Here is a 15,852-nt window from a genome sequence, read left to right as displayed (position 1 = left end):
TACCAGAGAGGCATCCCAGCTCAGGGGAGATGCTGGTGACAGTCTGCTGTGATCCAGGAAAGCTCAAAGTGTCTTGCTTAGAAGTGCTATTTATAGGGCCCTAGAAAATTGAACTTTGTCAGGTACTTTTCCATTTCGGCTCAACTTGGATGGTGAAATATTCTGGTATTTTCCATCAGTTGCATGGCCTCCAAACTTGCTGATTTTGGGGTTTCTGTCATCACCCTTTCTGGGCTGCGATCCAGGTACAGATGAACCAGGTCAAGTGATAGGGGAAGCGGCGGGCTGGTACGTTAAGGAGTTGCCTTAACACTCTGGTCTGCTGCTTTTTGTGGTCCACCTCTGACTCATCTTAGGTTGGTGTGTGGCCCATGTGGGAGAAGCAGGAGCCTGGTACTTTAAGGGGGTACCTTAATGTTCTGGTTTGCTGCCTTTTACAGTCCACATCCTACTCATTCTAGGTTCTCGTGACGTCCATAAAAAGTGGGAGGAAATCACACTGAGCAGCCCAGGAGGGGGGTGAGCATTGCACCACCACACTAGCTTCAGTGAATAGCTTTTTCTGGGCCCAGATCCAAGGTCTCCTACTATAGTTAGAGTATCAGTCTAAAGGGATTCTTCTGATACCTGTATACAGCTTTTAGTCATAGAAGCATGATGTATGCACATTCATTAAAGAAAAGGAAATTAATTTAGAATTTCAAATTTACTCACATCTTTAAGCTTTTCTGCATATTCTATAAAGATCAATTTTTTTTTTTACATTTTACAAGAAAGCTTTTCTAGCAAAATACAGATATCTGCTACTAAGTGTGACTGAGTCTTTTTTCCCTGAAAATTGAACTACTAAAAACATAAACATTTTTGTAAGCTCGAAATCCTAGGGGTTTTGCATTTGAAATTGTCTCACAAGCAGAAATGACATTTTCAACATGCTTTCAGTTTTTAAAATGAAATAGACTATATAGAAGAAGGGTTGCATATTATTGAAAGTTGAGTTTCTACTAAAATTCCATTACAAAGTTTTCTCCATCTTAATTGTATTGTAAAAGTATTCACCAGAGACAAATACTACAAATGTAAATTGTAAAGAACATATCTTTATCTGAGAAGAAAAATAAGTTCTAATACATGTCTTTTCACTTTGTTTGACTGATGAGATTTTTTTCCCTTTTCTATCTCCCCCTCCTTTCCAAAAAATAAAGAATAAGCCTAGGGAATATTTTTTTTTCCAAAGCTTAATCACACAAAGCACTTCCTTCACAATATTTTCAGAAACAAGTTGAACTTTTATCTCAGTGGGTGGAAAATCTCATCCCAGTCAAGACACTAGAAACTTCTATCAACTATGTCCAAATTTAGAAGATGAGCACAAGGTAGACATTGACAGCAAAGATCACCCTTGAGGATATTTAGAAGAAATTCTATCATCTGGAAAACTGAAATGATAACAGCCATTAGCTATCAGGGATGTATTTCTTGTCAATTTTCCAAAAGAGAAAATGCATCTGCTGAAAAGATAAACTGTGACTGTCAGGCTGTCAAAAAAAAAAAAAAGAAAAACAACCAAAAATCTAACTATACCTAAAAGCAAAAAAAAAAAAAAAAAAGAAGACATTCTTATAATTGGTAAGTTTACTGACTGAGAAGATTTTAACGGACTAGTGTAGTAGAACAGTTTGCAAGGTTATTGTTTACTATACTCTAACTATCTGTTTATGAAACAACCGATCTTTTTCTTTCTTGCAGTAAAAAAAAATTAAACACATCTAAAGTCAGAAAGCTCTTGTAAAAAAATAATTTTGATATCTCCAATACTTAATATAGTAATCAGGACATTTCAAACTGTTCGTTTTCACAAATTCCTGTATTTAATTGTATAACAAAAGTTCTTCATGAAGAGAATGTTGTCATTTCTGTTAAGTGATGCCAGTATAAAACTATTCTGTTGAAAAATAATATATTTAAGAAAATTGTGTGACAGAAGCTATGTATATACAGTGAACTCCCATTTGATGCTAATTTCTGCTTTAATTCTCTCTATTCTAGTACAGTATTCAGAAATAGCATTAAACATTGGATGAAATAATGGCAATCCCTATCAAAGTGATTACCTTAAAACATCTCACTAAACAAATGCATTTTATGTGTCTGTATGTGTATATATTTCTATAATGTATATATAAGGAAATAATGTTCAGTGCAGCACTGAACATTATTTCTTTACTTATTCCTGAAGTTTTATTTAAATTGTGTAAAGCAGAAACTCCAATCCGGTCCATGAGACATTACACAAAAGATTATGATGTTGTCCATTTCCAAAATCACTTATAGTCCACTGATAATAACAGCCAGGGGCTTCAAATATCTTGAAGCACGAGACAGGTAGGAGATATTTACAGATATTGTGATAAGTATTAGTCACAAAGCATCAGCTGGATTGTTCAAAATCTGGTTTGAATGACTAAGAAAGCTCCAGGGATTGTGAGATTCCTAAACAATAACAACATAGAAATGTGGGGTTTTTTCAAGAAAAACACTAGAGATGGGAATGAAAATTAGTTTTCCTCGTAAGAGATACTCCTTTGGGGAGTTGGGGGAGGAATGTTAGTGCCTGTATGAAATCTTGAAAAACACAATTAATTTCCTCTCACTGAAAACTAACTGAAGTAAAACATACCTCAAAGCACATTTTTGGCTAGAAAAGAGTAAGGTGAAGATCCGAAGAGACTTTCAATGAGGCTGATGTGAAAAAAGCAGACACATAAGTGTGGCAAGACTTCATTTCTTCAAAAGGTTTTCACAACTGGCAGGGGAGACCGGAATACCTCACGTAAATGAAGCAGCAAGCAAGTTTTACAAAACTGAAACAGGAGATATTACTGAACTAAGACCAAGAAGGTGTCATGGTCAGCAGCTTCTCCTTTATCTTTTTTAGCTAGTGGGAATAACAACAGAAAATAGTGCAGAAAATGAGTGTATATATATATATATACACACACATATATATATAGACACACACACACCCCCCCCATAGGTGGGTGAATGTGCACATTAATAACACAAGAGACTCTAAAGGAGAAATATCATAAAAAAGAAGAAAAGTGTAGGTTGTTCATTATCAAGATAAAACTGGTAAGATGAGAATATTTAACTGTTCTATGAAAAATTAAAAAAAAAAGGTCTATTATCTTGTAAGGAGCCTTGCAAGAATCTCATGTGTGCTCATGACCATGTTGCTATATACTCATTTCTACAAGCTTGGAAAAAGCCAGCATAATCCCTACTGAGAACTAGACACAGGTGCACAAATGCAAAAGAATTTTGTATTCCTTTTAAACATTGGTTTAAAAGAAAAATCTGTGGAAATATGGTGCATGCCATTAGTTTCTGTATGTTCTTTTACATCTACATTATGTAGAACAACAAACAAATATTTCTTTTAGTGGAGTTTATACATTTGCAGTGTGGCTGTCCAGTTTAGTCTTTCATGTCTGAAAAAGAGCTACCTATTGAGCCAAATTTCCTCAGCCTCTGGGAGAAAAATCAGCAGGAGTAAGGAACGTGTTAGCTGAAAATGCTTTTAACAGTTAGTCTGGCAATTGGCTGTGATTTTAATGTTTGGCTGTACCAAACTGGTCCAATCTAGTGTCAGTGTAGCTCACCATGCTAATTACAACAGTGGTGTAGAATACAAATGAGTTCACAGGCGAAAAAGAAATGCACATTAAAGAGGAAACTCAAACAACTGTTCATATGTGCTACAAAAAAATATGATACATTTAACTGGGGACCAAGCAGTTCCTGTCAGAGAACACAGTCCAACTGGTATGTTCATATGAACAGTGAGAGATGCTTGAAACATCAAAAAAACTTTAAGGTTGATTGATATTTTGATGACATTGACCCAGATAGACTACAATAGATAGGCAGTTTGTAAGGAACACCTATTAGGTCTTAGAAAGCTGAAGAACTTGTAACGTCTTTTACATGTACTGATACTCAGCTTGAAAACAATCCAGGATGGAATATACATTTATAAACCTTGATAATATCAAGGCATTTGTAAGTCCCACAGTTCTGCTGGAGTTTATCTACTCAGATCAAACACTAAGAGTCATGGAAGTTATAGGTTCTGTTAGAGCAGTACTCTATTCCAATAGTATGCAGTAGTAAAATTGTACAGTAAAATTGTGCATTTTGTTTCCCCATGTCCATTTGAGTGAAGAGTTCGGGGAGAAACTCAGACTATGGGAAATTCTAACTTTTTTTTTTTTTAATTTTTCAGTCACTGCCTCTAAACATCTGCATATACATGGCCAATTAGAGTTCTTCAAAACAGCATTATTCTCAGTGAGACAATACCTGAATGGTTATTCTCATTCTTTCCAGCTGGATTTGACAACTAGCAAACCTCAATTAAGATATGCTTAACTTCAAGCGTGACTGCCAATGTTGAACATGGTATTGGTTCTGCTGATCTAAAGACTATAATATAATTTATTAAACGCATGTAAAAAGCCAATCACTCCTTAACCTCCTTCTTCAAAACAAATTATAGAATAGTTAGGGTTGTTCAAAACTCCTGCAAATTCTCCACCAATATGGATTTAATATAATTTTATAACTAATTAGTAAATTAAATGTCAAAGTCAGTATGTTGAGACTAAATTAGAGAATTACATTAATTCACTTGAATATTGAAACAAAATTCTAATTGGTTACATATTTTCAGGTTTTCAATGTGCCACAGTCTGTTTATGCTAATTAGAGCTATGCATATAATGGGGCAAAAAATGCCTGCTATCTGTTGCCAAAACATATCCTTCATTAATCTGTATCACTTGATTATTTATGTGGAGGGAAATTTAGCAAGTCAAAATACTAATTTTTTCATTTTGAATTCTTTCTTTAATCAGGCTAAAAAACCAGCTCAAATTCAAAGCTAAGCAATTTGCTTAATTCAATGACATTGCAGCTTTTTTGTAATTGCCTACAAAGGGAAGAATTGTTATTTACACAGTTTTATTGGAAATGTTAAGTGCAAAATAAAATTGTAAAATGTATTTTGTGTGTTGACAGAATAAAGCTAAAATTTCAGCCAGAAAGGGAACATAATTTCCTCTATGCATGCAGAAAGATAGAAGAAATGTTCTAAAATTATAAGTAAAAAAAAAAAATCTTTTACAATTTAAGTTAAATCATCATTTTACATTCAGGAGTTACAAAGTTCATGAGTTACAATCACATGAATTCCTGTCATGCTAAATCAGATGCAGGAAGAATATCACAAAGAAAACAGTAATCCAAGTTTTCCTGTCTCTTTGGGTCTCAGAAGGATGAGACTGCATTATTCACCTCTCAATGTTAATATAGAGCTTGGTTATTGTCGTGGTTTTTGGACTGAGGGTCGAGACAAGAACCGAGACGGAGCACCCACCAACCATGGTCCCAGGCAAAACATGACTCAGGCTTTCTTCTTAAAACAAAATAATTTATTAAGTTACTTAACAAGAGACACAAGGGAACGAAACCGGTTACTTGAGAAGAGAAAGAGAAAACAAGGCCAGATCTTAAAAACACCACCTCCCCACCCCCTATTTCCTTTCGTTCCTGGATCTACCTCCCCCCCGGCGGCGCAGGGGGACAGGGAATGGGGGAGTGCAGGTCAGTTCACCCATGTTGTTACTGCCACTCCTCACTTAAAGGAGGAAGAGTCCTTACACCATTTTTCCCTTGCTTCGGCGGATCCCCTACTCACAAGGAAAAAAATCCCCAAACTTTTCCAGCGTAAATCCTGCCTGCAGGATTGCAATCCTTCCCCATGGATTGCACCAGTTCGGGCTTTACCAGTCTCAGCCTCTTAGGGAGCTGCTGCCACTCGCGTCGGCGTGGGTCATGCCACGGACTCCAGATGCCTCCACGACCTCATCGTGCATTCCATGCCCATTATTAACAGTACCTCATCGTGCATCTCCATGCTCCATGACCTCTCCTGGGCTCAGGCATCTCTTTTCCGACGTGGCTTTCTCCACGGGCTGCGAGTGGGTCTCTGCTCTGCTGAGTACATCCTGGCTGCAGGGGGGCCGCCTGCCATCTTCACACCGATTTGCAAGGGAAAACTTCAGCTCCAGTACCCCTCCTCCTGCTCCATCTTGACTGACCTGGTCGTTGTGGTTGTTTTCTTTTAGATCTTAATCCTCTCTAGGGGAGCTCGGCCCGGGAGCGAGGTTCTTCCTGAGTCCCCCATGCGGCTCCCCCGGCGCCATCTGGAGCACGTGGCGCCGGCCCGGGCCACGCGGCCACCCGGCCCGGAGCCGGGAGCGAGGGCAGCGCACTCCTCCCCTCTCCTCGTTCCTGGGCAAAAGACCCTTTCCTGTCCCTTTGTCTCAACTTAAATAGGGCAATTCACAGAGGTGCCGGTTTGGCTCAACCCCCCGAGGGTGATGGGACTCAGATCTGGTGGCACAGGGAGAAAATCCCCTCTCCTGCCACCAGAACACCCCCCACATCAAACTATCACAGTTATGTTGTGTGAGGGTTTTTTTTGTTTGTTTGTTTTTAAATAATTTTCTTTCAGATTAAACATGTAATAATAACTGGAACATATTATGGCAATAAGAGGAGATACTTCAGCAAATTTCATTACCACAGAGCTACACAACTTTATCTCAATATACATGTTGCCCTAGAAAGCACTTGTAGCAATCTGAACTTCACTTGATGTCCTTTGAAGCCCAGTGGTCTGACACAATTCAGTAAAGCAAAATTTCATACAGGAAATTTACTTCCCACGTGCAACAATTCAAGTGCATTTCCTGTTTGATGTTAACCTACAAAGGTGGAACGTGAGAAAACAAAAAAAATCTTTCTTTCAATACAAGAAATTAAGTTTAACAAATGTTTGGACAAGATTTTATGTGAAAGTTTATTTCAAGTTATAACATTACAAAAGCCATATCATATGCTATGGTTAAAGCTCTTGCATGGAAAACTGTGGCATTTTTTTTTTTAGGATATAACCTTAACGTAAAATTACAATTTTTGCATTATTTTAAAAATCTGTATATCTATGGATTTTGAGAACAACATTATTTCATCTTGTAATTTCATTCACATGTCATTCCTAATAATATTTCTCGTGTGAGGATAAAATACCTTCTGGGTTTTGAGGAATTCATTCTTATAGTGTTTTAATTCAGATATATCTAAAGGTTAAAATGACCTAAAACTTTATACTGAATATCTCCTGTTGAATGTTATCATGTCAGTCATAAATATTACTTGCAAAGAAATAAAGATCTCATTTTATTTGTTGACTGTCAGGTAAGCATGGAAGCATGAAGAAAACTTAGTTCTCATTTTATTGTATTCTATTTAACACTTAACTGTACTATCCTTGTTTTTTACAGCAACATTTCAGAAAATAATGTCACAAGCTTTACATTTATTATCATTTCCTTATATGTCACAGTTTGCTATCATAAGACGCTTGCTTTTCAATTTTGCAGGGGCAAGAAGATTCTCTTCTGAGTAAAACCTGCAAGGTAAGGGCTCGCATGGTCATCTGTGTAGCTAACTGTTTAAAAGGAGATTATTTTTTTTCTCTTAAATACATGCTTGAATGAAAGGCACAGTGCTAAAAATGGCTAATTTCTATTAATGGCTTGCTTGGTAAGGTTTTGGTGGGGAAGGAGGTACAGGGGTGGCTTCTGTGAGAAGCTACTAGAAGCTTCCCTTATGTCTGATAGAGCCAATGCCAAGATGGACTCGCTACTGGCCAAGGCCAAGCCAATCAGTGACGGTGGTAGCGATGATGACATTTTAGGGATAAGATATTTAAGAAAGTGAAAAAAAATCCTGTGCAACACCAGTAGCAATCAGAAGAGAAAAGTGAGACTATGTGAGAGAAACAACTCTGCAGACACCAAGGTCAGTGAAGAAGGAGGGGGAGGAGGAGGAGGTGCTCCAGGCACCAGAGCAAAGATTCCCCTGCAGCCTATGGTGCAGACCATGGCGAGGCAGGCTGACCCCTGTAGCCCATGAAGGTTCATGGTGGAGCAGAGATCCACCTGCAGCCCATGGAGGACCCCATGCTGAAGCAGGTGGATGTGTTGGAAGGGCACTGTGGCCCCACAGGAAGCTTACACTGGAGCAGGCATCTGACAGGACTGTGGACCCATGGAGAGAGGAGTCCACGCTGGAGCAGGTTTACTGGCAGGACTTGTGACCTTGTGGGACACCCATGCTGGAATAGTCTGTTCCCAAAGGACTCCTCTCAGTGCAAGCAACACACTGTAGCTCGTGGGAAGAACTCACACTGGAGAAGTTTGTGAAGGGATATCTCCCATGGGAAGGACCTCACGCTGGAGCAGAGGAAGAGTGTGAGGAGTCCTGTCCCTGTGGAGGAAGTAAAGGCAGAAACAATATGTGATAAACTGATGGCAATCCCCGTCTCCCATCCCCCTGCATTGTTGGGGGCAGAAGGTAGAGAAAATAAGAAGTGAAGTTGAGCCCAGAAAGAAGGGAGGAGTGGGGGAAGGTATTTTAAGATTTGATTTTATTTCTTATTACCATACTCTGATTTGACTGGTAATAAATTAAATTAATCTCCCCGAGTAAAGTCTGGTTTGCCTGTGATGGAAGTTGGTGAATGATCTCTCCCTGTCCTTATCTCAACCCATAAGCTTTTCAGTACATTTTCTCCCCCTGTACTGCTGAGGAGGGGAGTGATAGAGCAGCTTTGTTGGGCATCTGGCATCCAGCCAGGGTCAACCCACCATAAATGATTGGTCAATATTGGCATGCAGCAAAAGGGGAGAAAAAAAACCCAAAACAGTAAGAAAGGTTTAAAGAGAAAAACAAGGCAGTAATGAAGTTTAAAACATCAAATAAGAAAAAAGAAATCAGTGCATCTCAATGATTTCACTGAAATGAAACAAGGAAATTGCTAAGACACGTTTCTTGCATCAGCTGGTTTCAGATGGAATATAATCACACTTCTGAAGATAGTAGAATTGCACCCTGCTAAAGTCCCTGCAGTTGTGCCTTGTGATTCAGACTCTCTCAGCAAGCTGTCCTAGGCTATGATCCCTTTCACGTGGTATTTTACGCGGTGCAGCTTTATCTGCTTCAGCAAATACCTGTGGGTATGTCTAGAGCAGTGCCCTAAGCGGCGGTGGGGCCTGGGTGCCGCTGCTCAGCGGGCTGTGCTGCTGAACTCCTGTTGCAGGGTAACATTGAAAATTTGGCATGCTTTTGGGCAGTGCCAGCTGGCACCCTCCCAGACAAATGATAGGCAAGTTTGAGGGGTTAGTGCAGGTCAGGGATCATTCCTGAAAGGTTGAATGCAGTTCTCTCATTTCAGAGGCTGGGACTGTTTAATTCTGTAGTCACAGCCAGACTCTGCGAATGGGAATGAGCACCAGAGAAGAGGCTTTTTATACATTGCTTACTGTTATAGATATAGCATACTATTCCTGTATGCAGCACTAGAGTTTCTGAAAACACTGAAGTAGTAAAGCCATTTGGTTTGTTTGTAATATTTCCAGTAATGAAATCTTAACAAGCTCACCCTGAGTTTTCTCGGTGCTTAGGGGAAAAAGAACTCTCACAGAGTACCATGAACATGATATATAATTCATGCAGATTATATGTTTCTATAAGAACCAAATAACTGGGACTATACTCCTAGTTTCAACATCTCTTCTCCAAAAATCAAAATCATAATCTAGCTACAGGGAGATCATTGAAAAGGCAATAAAAAAAATTAAACTGATGTGAAACTACTCTCTTTCACTGAAAATCAAAAAAGGACTAAAGCCTCAAGTAAACAAAGTGGAGAATTTCATAATTTCCATATTAGCAATTCATTATTCAAAGCAATGGCAAATCAAGAACTATTCACTAAAGGAATCTATGACCAATTTTAAACAGTTAATAATATCAAGCTTTTTGCAACTTGAGAAAGCACAGGTCATGGTATAAAGAGGTTAATTAGCTAGTTGCACAGGTAAAATTTTCCATAGAATGTAGAGTTCTAACCTTTAAATTTTAAAGAATTTTAGAACAAGGCAGATACAACATCTCCTATAGAGCTGTTTTACTTAAGACTGTAAAATTTATTATTAAATGTCTCCTATTTTACATGAGAAAACATTATAAACTGCCTTCAACTGCTGTAGGTCAACTCTTATAGGAGAGTTCGTATTCTATGAACTTAGAGCACTTTTCAGAACTCACTGTTAACCCAGGGTGAGGGCCTCTTAGAGCTATTGATAAGATCATGGTATCATGGACATCCAGTGAAAATTAGTTTTTTTCTCCACATTTTAACTTACACTTGCACACCGTGGTTTTTCCTTTTTCAAATATATTAGTAAGCTTTCATGCAATTTTTTCTCATTGTATTTCCTGTTTTATTATTGTCCCTGAATATTTTTTATATATGTGTGTGTGTTTATACATATATATAGTCTCTAACACAGTACAAATAAAAAAGTCTATTGCTGAAAAATATGAAACATCATTTTTCACTATAATGCTATATTTAAGGTGTTGACATAAAACTTTATAAGTTACTTATAAATGTAGCTACTATTTTATAGCAATATGTATAAAGAATGTGTCATGAACAGATTTGACTGAAAAAATGTTAGCTGCCTCTTGACTTTACTGAAGTTTAGAGGAAAAAGATAATAAAGCTTTACTGAGATAACATATATTATTCAAAGATGTGTAACAGTTTTTACAGGCAACAAAAATCTTTTTTGTTTCAGAATACAAGAAAAGAGTTTTTATTTGAACTCCAGCTAATTTTGTTACAACATAAAAAGCCTAATCCACTGAGAATTTTCTATCCAAATAAGAGACTTCAATTATCACTGTAGAAATGATGTTCAAAGTTGCTGATATATGACAAACCCACATCTGTCAGTCTTTATTTGAATGTCAACAATACATATTTTTCCAATCAGAGGAGACCTTACCTGAGGAAGGACAATTCTAAGCCTGTCAGAAGACAATTTCTTTTACAGCGAATGGAAAATCGTTTACCCATGTTTAAGATTTTACATCAGTGGTATTTCAGCTATAACAGCTGGCTTTAGTGGAATGCTTAGTTTTTTTCTTTTCCTAGTGGAGTATAGAAATGGTAAGGAACAAATCACACAAAAGGAAAGGGGAAAAAAGATGTAAGGAATCATAACTGTAGTAGTTTGTTGTAACTGTGGTAGTTCATATAAATTCATTTGCAACTGAAACTGATTTAAAATCTCCACATAAGGAATCATAGAATCATAGAATCATAGAATTTCTAGGTTGGAAAAGATCTTAGAGATCATCCAGTCCAACCGTCCCTAATCCCCCATTAAACCATGTCCCTAAGCAGTACATCCATCCTTTTCTTAAACACATCCAGGGATGGGGACTCAACCTCCTCCCTGGGCAGCCTATTCCAGTGGCTGACAACCATTTCAGAGAAGAAATACTTCCTAACATCCAACCTGAATCTCCCCTGACCAAGCTTATACCCATTTCCTCTTGTCCTATCACCCAACACTAATGTAAAGAGCCCTTCCCCCACCTCCCCACCATCCCTTCTCAAGTATTTGTAGGCTGTAATCAGGTCTCCCCTCAGCCTCCTCTTCTCCAGGCTAAACAGCCCCAACTCCCTCAGTCGCTCCTCGTAAGTTTTATTTTCCAGCCCCTTGACCAGTTTAGTCGCCCTTCTTTGGACTCACTCCAGGAGCTCAATATCTCTCTTAAAGCGAGGGGCACAAAACTGGACACAATATTCCAGGTGTGGCCTCACCAGTGCCGAGTACAGGGGCAGGATCACTTCCCTGCTCCTGCTGGAAAAGAAAGAACCCACAAGAAATCTTTTAAGCATGCTGAACTTAGCTACTGAACTTAAGGCGAATGGCCAGTTAACATAAAGCTAAATGTTAAGCAATTTGCATGTAGGGTTTGTAATTTTGTACTTTTTATCTAAAAGACTGAAAAATATCCCCTTTCTAGATCCAGATATTCCTGAAATAGTTTATGTTCACGGCTAAGCTGAATTATTGAGTCAATCATTGTGTTTCCCTGCCATATTTTGCAAAGAAAAACTAATTCTGACAGTGAGGTGGACAGACTCAAGAAAGACTGAGGTCAGAGCTGAGGTATTAAGAGTCCCACTGGCCAGGTAGGAGGATAAGAGAACAAATCAGCCTCTTCTTTCTTTCTTGTTTATCTTTCTTTTATTTAACAACATCAATCTTTGTTCTTGCAGCTGTAAAACAGCAAGCATGTTTCTAAGAGGCTATAGCTCTCATTATACCCCCCCAGTTTTCATAACAGAAAAGGTATTTTATGGGTAAAACGGCAGAGACCGAGCAAAACTTCTGCCTTTCTCATAGAAATAGAGTCAGTTTGAATAAACTTCATACTTTTTAAGCTAATATATGTGGAGAAAACAACTGTAAGTGCCATACTTACCTAGACTGGAGGGATTCTGAACGTAAATTTTATGCTGCTCCAGTTATTATTATTACTACTATTATTATTTTTATTTATGCCATGCACTGTATTTTATAAAAAGCAAGAATTCTGCTTGTCCTTTTCAGTTTCCAGCTTTTCTGTTTCATCATATGTTTGAATATATGGTCACATTAAATACATACATTAGAATGTACCTTTTCCCATTCAAAAATGCTGGACAAAAAGCTTTTAGTTTAAAAATTCTATTACGTACTTTTGTACTCCCCTCTCACAGATGTAACAAATATATTCTGTGAAGCTGATGCATGACTAAATTCCGTCAAGAAGGTGTGAAGCAAAAGACTTGAAATGCATCTGAGCTGCAAGTTTTAGAACAACCTTATCTGAAGCCACTGTCTTTTTTATTTTTTGTATTCCCAGTTGAAAAATCTGCTTCTATTCTCCTCTTTCTCTTTGAATGGAAAGAAAAACAACCTTCTGTAACCAAAATTTGTCTTCATCACTTATTCCTAATTCCACAGGGAACTTTCACGGCAAAGACACTACAAAAAATATCAACTGAGCAGCAGTGGATAGTAGTTGCAGTACTAGGAACACAATTTATAAAATAAACACGAGGGGCTAAGTTGGGAAGCAAGATATCTTCAACTGAAATTGTAGCAGTGTGTGAAAATAGTTTTCCAAATAAGACAGAAGACAACAGGATATTGGTATTTATAAAATGAGTCGTGTGAAAAGCCTCACAAAGAGATGCATACAAGTGATGAGGAGATACAGCTCCATTGGATGGAGTTCCATTCAATATTCTGTTTGCACTACTTATTTAAGAACAGGCGTCTTCCTTTGAGTTCTTTAAACAGCTTATGATATTTGAGAAGGTTACAGTTCAACAAAATGAATACAGAAGGGGACGTTATGCACTGTAAGCTGGTACAGAAAGGAATTGCATAAAGTAAGGCATGTGGAAAAGTGTTGCCTTATATATGGTTTGAATACATTAATTAATTTTCAGTTGTCTTAGGAAACTATATACATGACTGCAGAATATATATGTTGTAACTTTTGACCAGTATAAATTTAGTTTGCAAGGGTTGTATAATTATGTTGTGCTTGAAGAGATGCAATGCAAAACAAGAATTTTATGTTCTTATAAGTAATTTGTTTCTGCAGGGAAAAAAAAAAATCCCTGTTACTGCTAGGACAGTCTTAATACAATAGTCTTTCTGTTTTCTTTCCAGTCATTTCTGAAGTAAATGTGACTTGGGAGAGTTACCTGACTGCTGTTTTGCACACAAATTCTGACCTCAGAAAGAAGCTTGTGCCCTCTCCATAGTATAACATGCCCTGTTTCAAAGTTGTAAGAATCTCATATCTGAAGTGTTGAACTTTCAATAGCTTGGGATCTCATTAGAAAATTCTCTCACAAAATCAATATATTTTTTGCTGAAGTCATTCAAGTAACGAAAGGTAATAAACAATTTTAGTTACAAGTTAGCTATCTTCCAGGTTTCAGACTTGTTTTTCAGAGATAGTGTGGATTAGTATTAAGCAGAATATAAGAATCTTCTTTCCAAAGACTTTTAAACCGAAACTTTGCTAGATAAGGAACTTTACAACAGTCCTTCTTGATATCAGTAGGATAAGATCTGGATTAACTCTCAGGGATTCTTCCCTAAAGATTATCAGCTTAAAATTTTGCCTGGTTTTAGTAACAGTGTTTTTCCATACATTGAACATTCCTCACTAGTTAGATGGTATTTGAGGAATCAATTGGATGTATATCTGTGAAATTTTTATGAACTATAGAAAAGTATTTTAATATGGAAATTGTTAAGGAGTTCATTAGTTCCAACAGGGCACAGTGATTCCGTGTATACAAAACAGATATTATGTTTCCAAAATATTAAAATCTTGAATGAAAAGCATATTGATTGTTTCAGGTATGCAAAAGTTTATGTTGACAGGTTTATGATGCAATATGCAATATACACAGATATAACAAATGCATTTGTGTCTATACTGTGTTGAAAAAATAAGAGTTGCAGTAATTAATTATCTGTTTCAGTTCAATTTGCTTTCTATTGAGAACATCTCATGCTGTTTTATAGTACTTAATAAAATCTAATCCATTAGACAATGTGATAGAATCATATAATATATACGGACTGCAGGCCCCCTTTGGTTCTAAAACCAATTTACATGTAGATGATACCCACTTTAAATCTCCTCCAAAATAATTTAGTTTACAATTTCAAATAGTACAAACTAAGTACTTCTCGAAGGCCAACATCAAGTTCACAAACTCTTTTCATTGTGGTGTTCATATAAAAAAATATAACTAAGCTCAAAAAAAAAGGATTTGTTTCTTACAAGATTCAAGCTAAAACCCACGATGTTCATTAATTTAAAAACCAAACAAGAAACGAGACAGCTATAATGTGATTTTGGGATTTATTCTGAAAGTTCATTGCTAGTATATGTGGAAATACAAATTCATAAATAGAGCAATTGGGAAATTTTCTGGAAACAGAACCAGAAAAACCCCTCTCTTTTCTTCACCAAGGATGGATCTGTCTAAAGCAGAATTGATTGTAAAAAGGAGTTTTGCTTAAAAAAAAAATTGATGTCATTAAAATGTTGCCCTTTTTCATCAACTGTTTGAATGGTATATGTGCTTTCTATAAGAAAATAAAAATAAAGAAACTGAAATAAATAGAAAATATTTGTATAAAAATAATATTTATGTTATTAAGAAAGACAACTGAGAAGGAAGTTAGAGCTTTACACATAAACCAAACTCAGGAGGAAAAAAAACAACCAAACAAAAACAACAAACAAAAAAACCCCAAAACAAACCAAATCCAACCCAAACAACAAAACACAACTGAATCTTAATAAATTGCAGGACTAGAAAAATACGTCCTACACAACCGTATTAGAAAATCACACACCAATACTTTGATTAATATAAGCTTTACTTATGACAAGCAGAAAACATTGAAAATAATAAATCCTATATCTCTAAATTAAATTTTATTGTCTTCTTTACAAGGGACTAACTTGCTGCTGTCTTTTAACTTCTAGAAATAAACAGTGTTCTAGGAATCTTATATGAACAATCACTATGTATCATGATTTTGACTCTTGATGGCTTTTAATATTGAACCCGTTACCAGAGAAAAGGTCAGAAATCACAATCCCCTATCTAACACAAAGGAGTCCTTTAGAATGCTCTATAGCTGCCCACATTTGCTGAAGGAGACTTTGCATGCTACATTATTCACATGGCCCCCAAAAGTCCTTTTTTATGACCAGTCTAAAACAGGAAAAAATAAGGGTTTTGTCCCACAAACTGAGAGATGAAACTTG

This window comes from Tauraco erythrolophus, chromosome 2, assembly GCF_009769465.1.
Source record: "Tauraco erythrolophus isolate bTauEry1 chromosome 2, bTauEry1.pri, whole genome shotgun sequence".
Lineage (NCBI taxonomy): Eukaryota > Metazoa > Chordata > Aves > Musophagiformes > Musophagidae > Tauraco > Tauraco erythrolophus.
The sequence above is the reverse complement of the archived record's forward strand: the minus strand, read 5'-3'. Positions refer to the sequence as shown.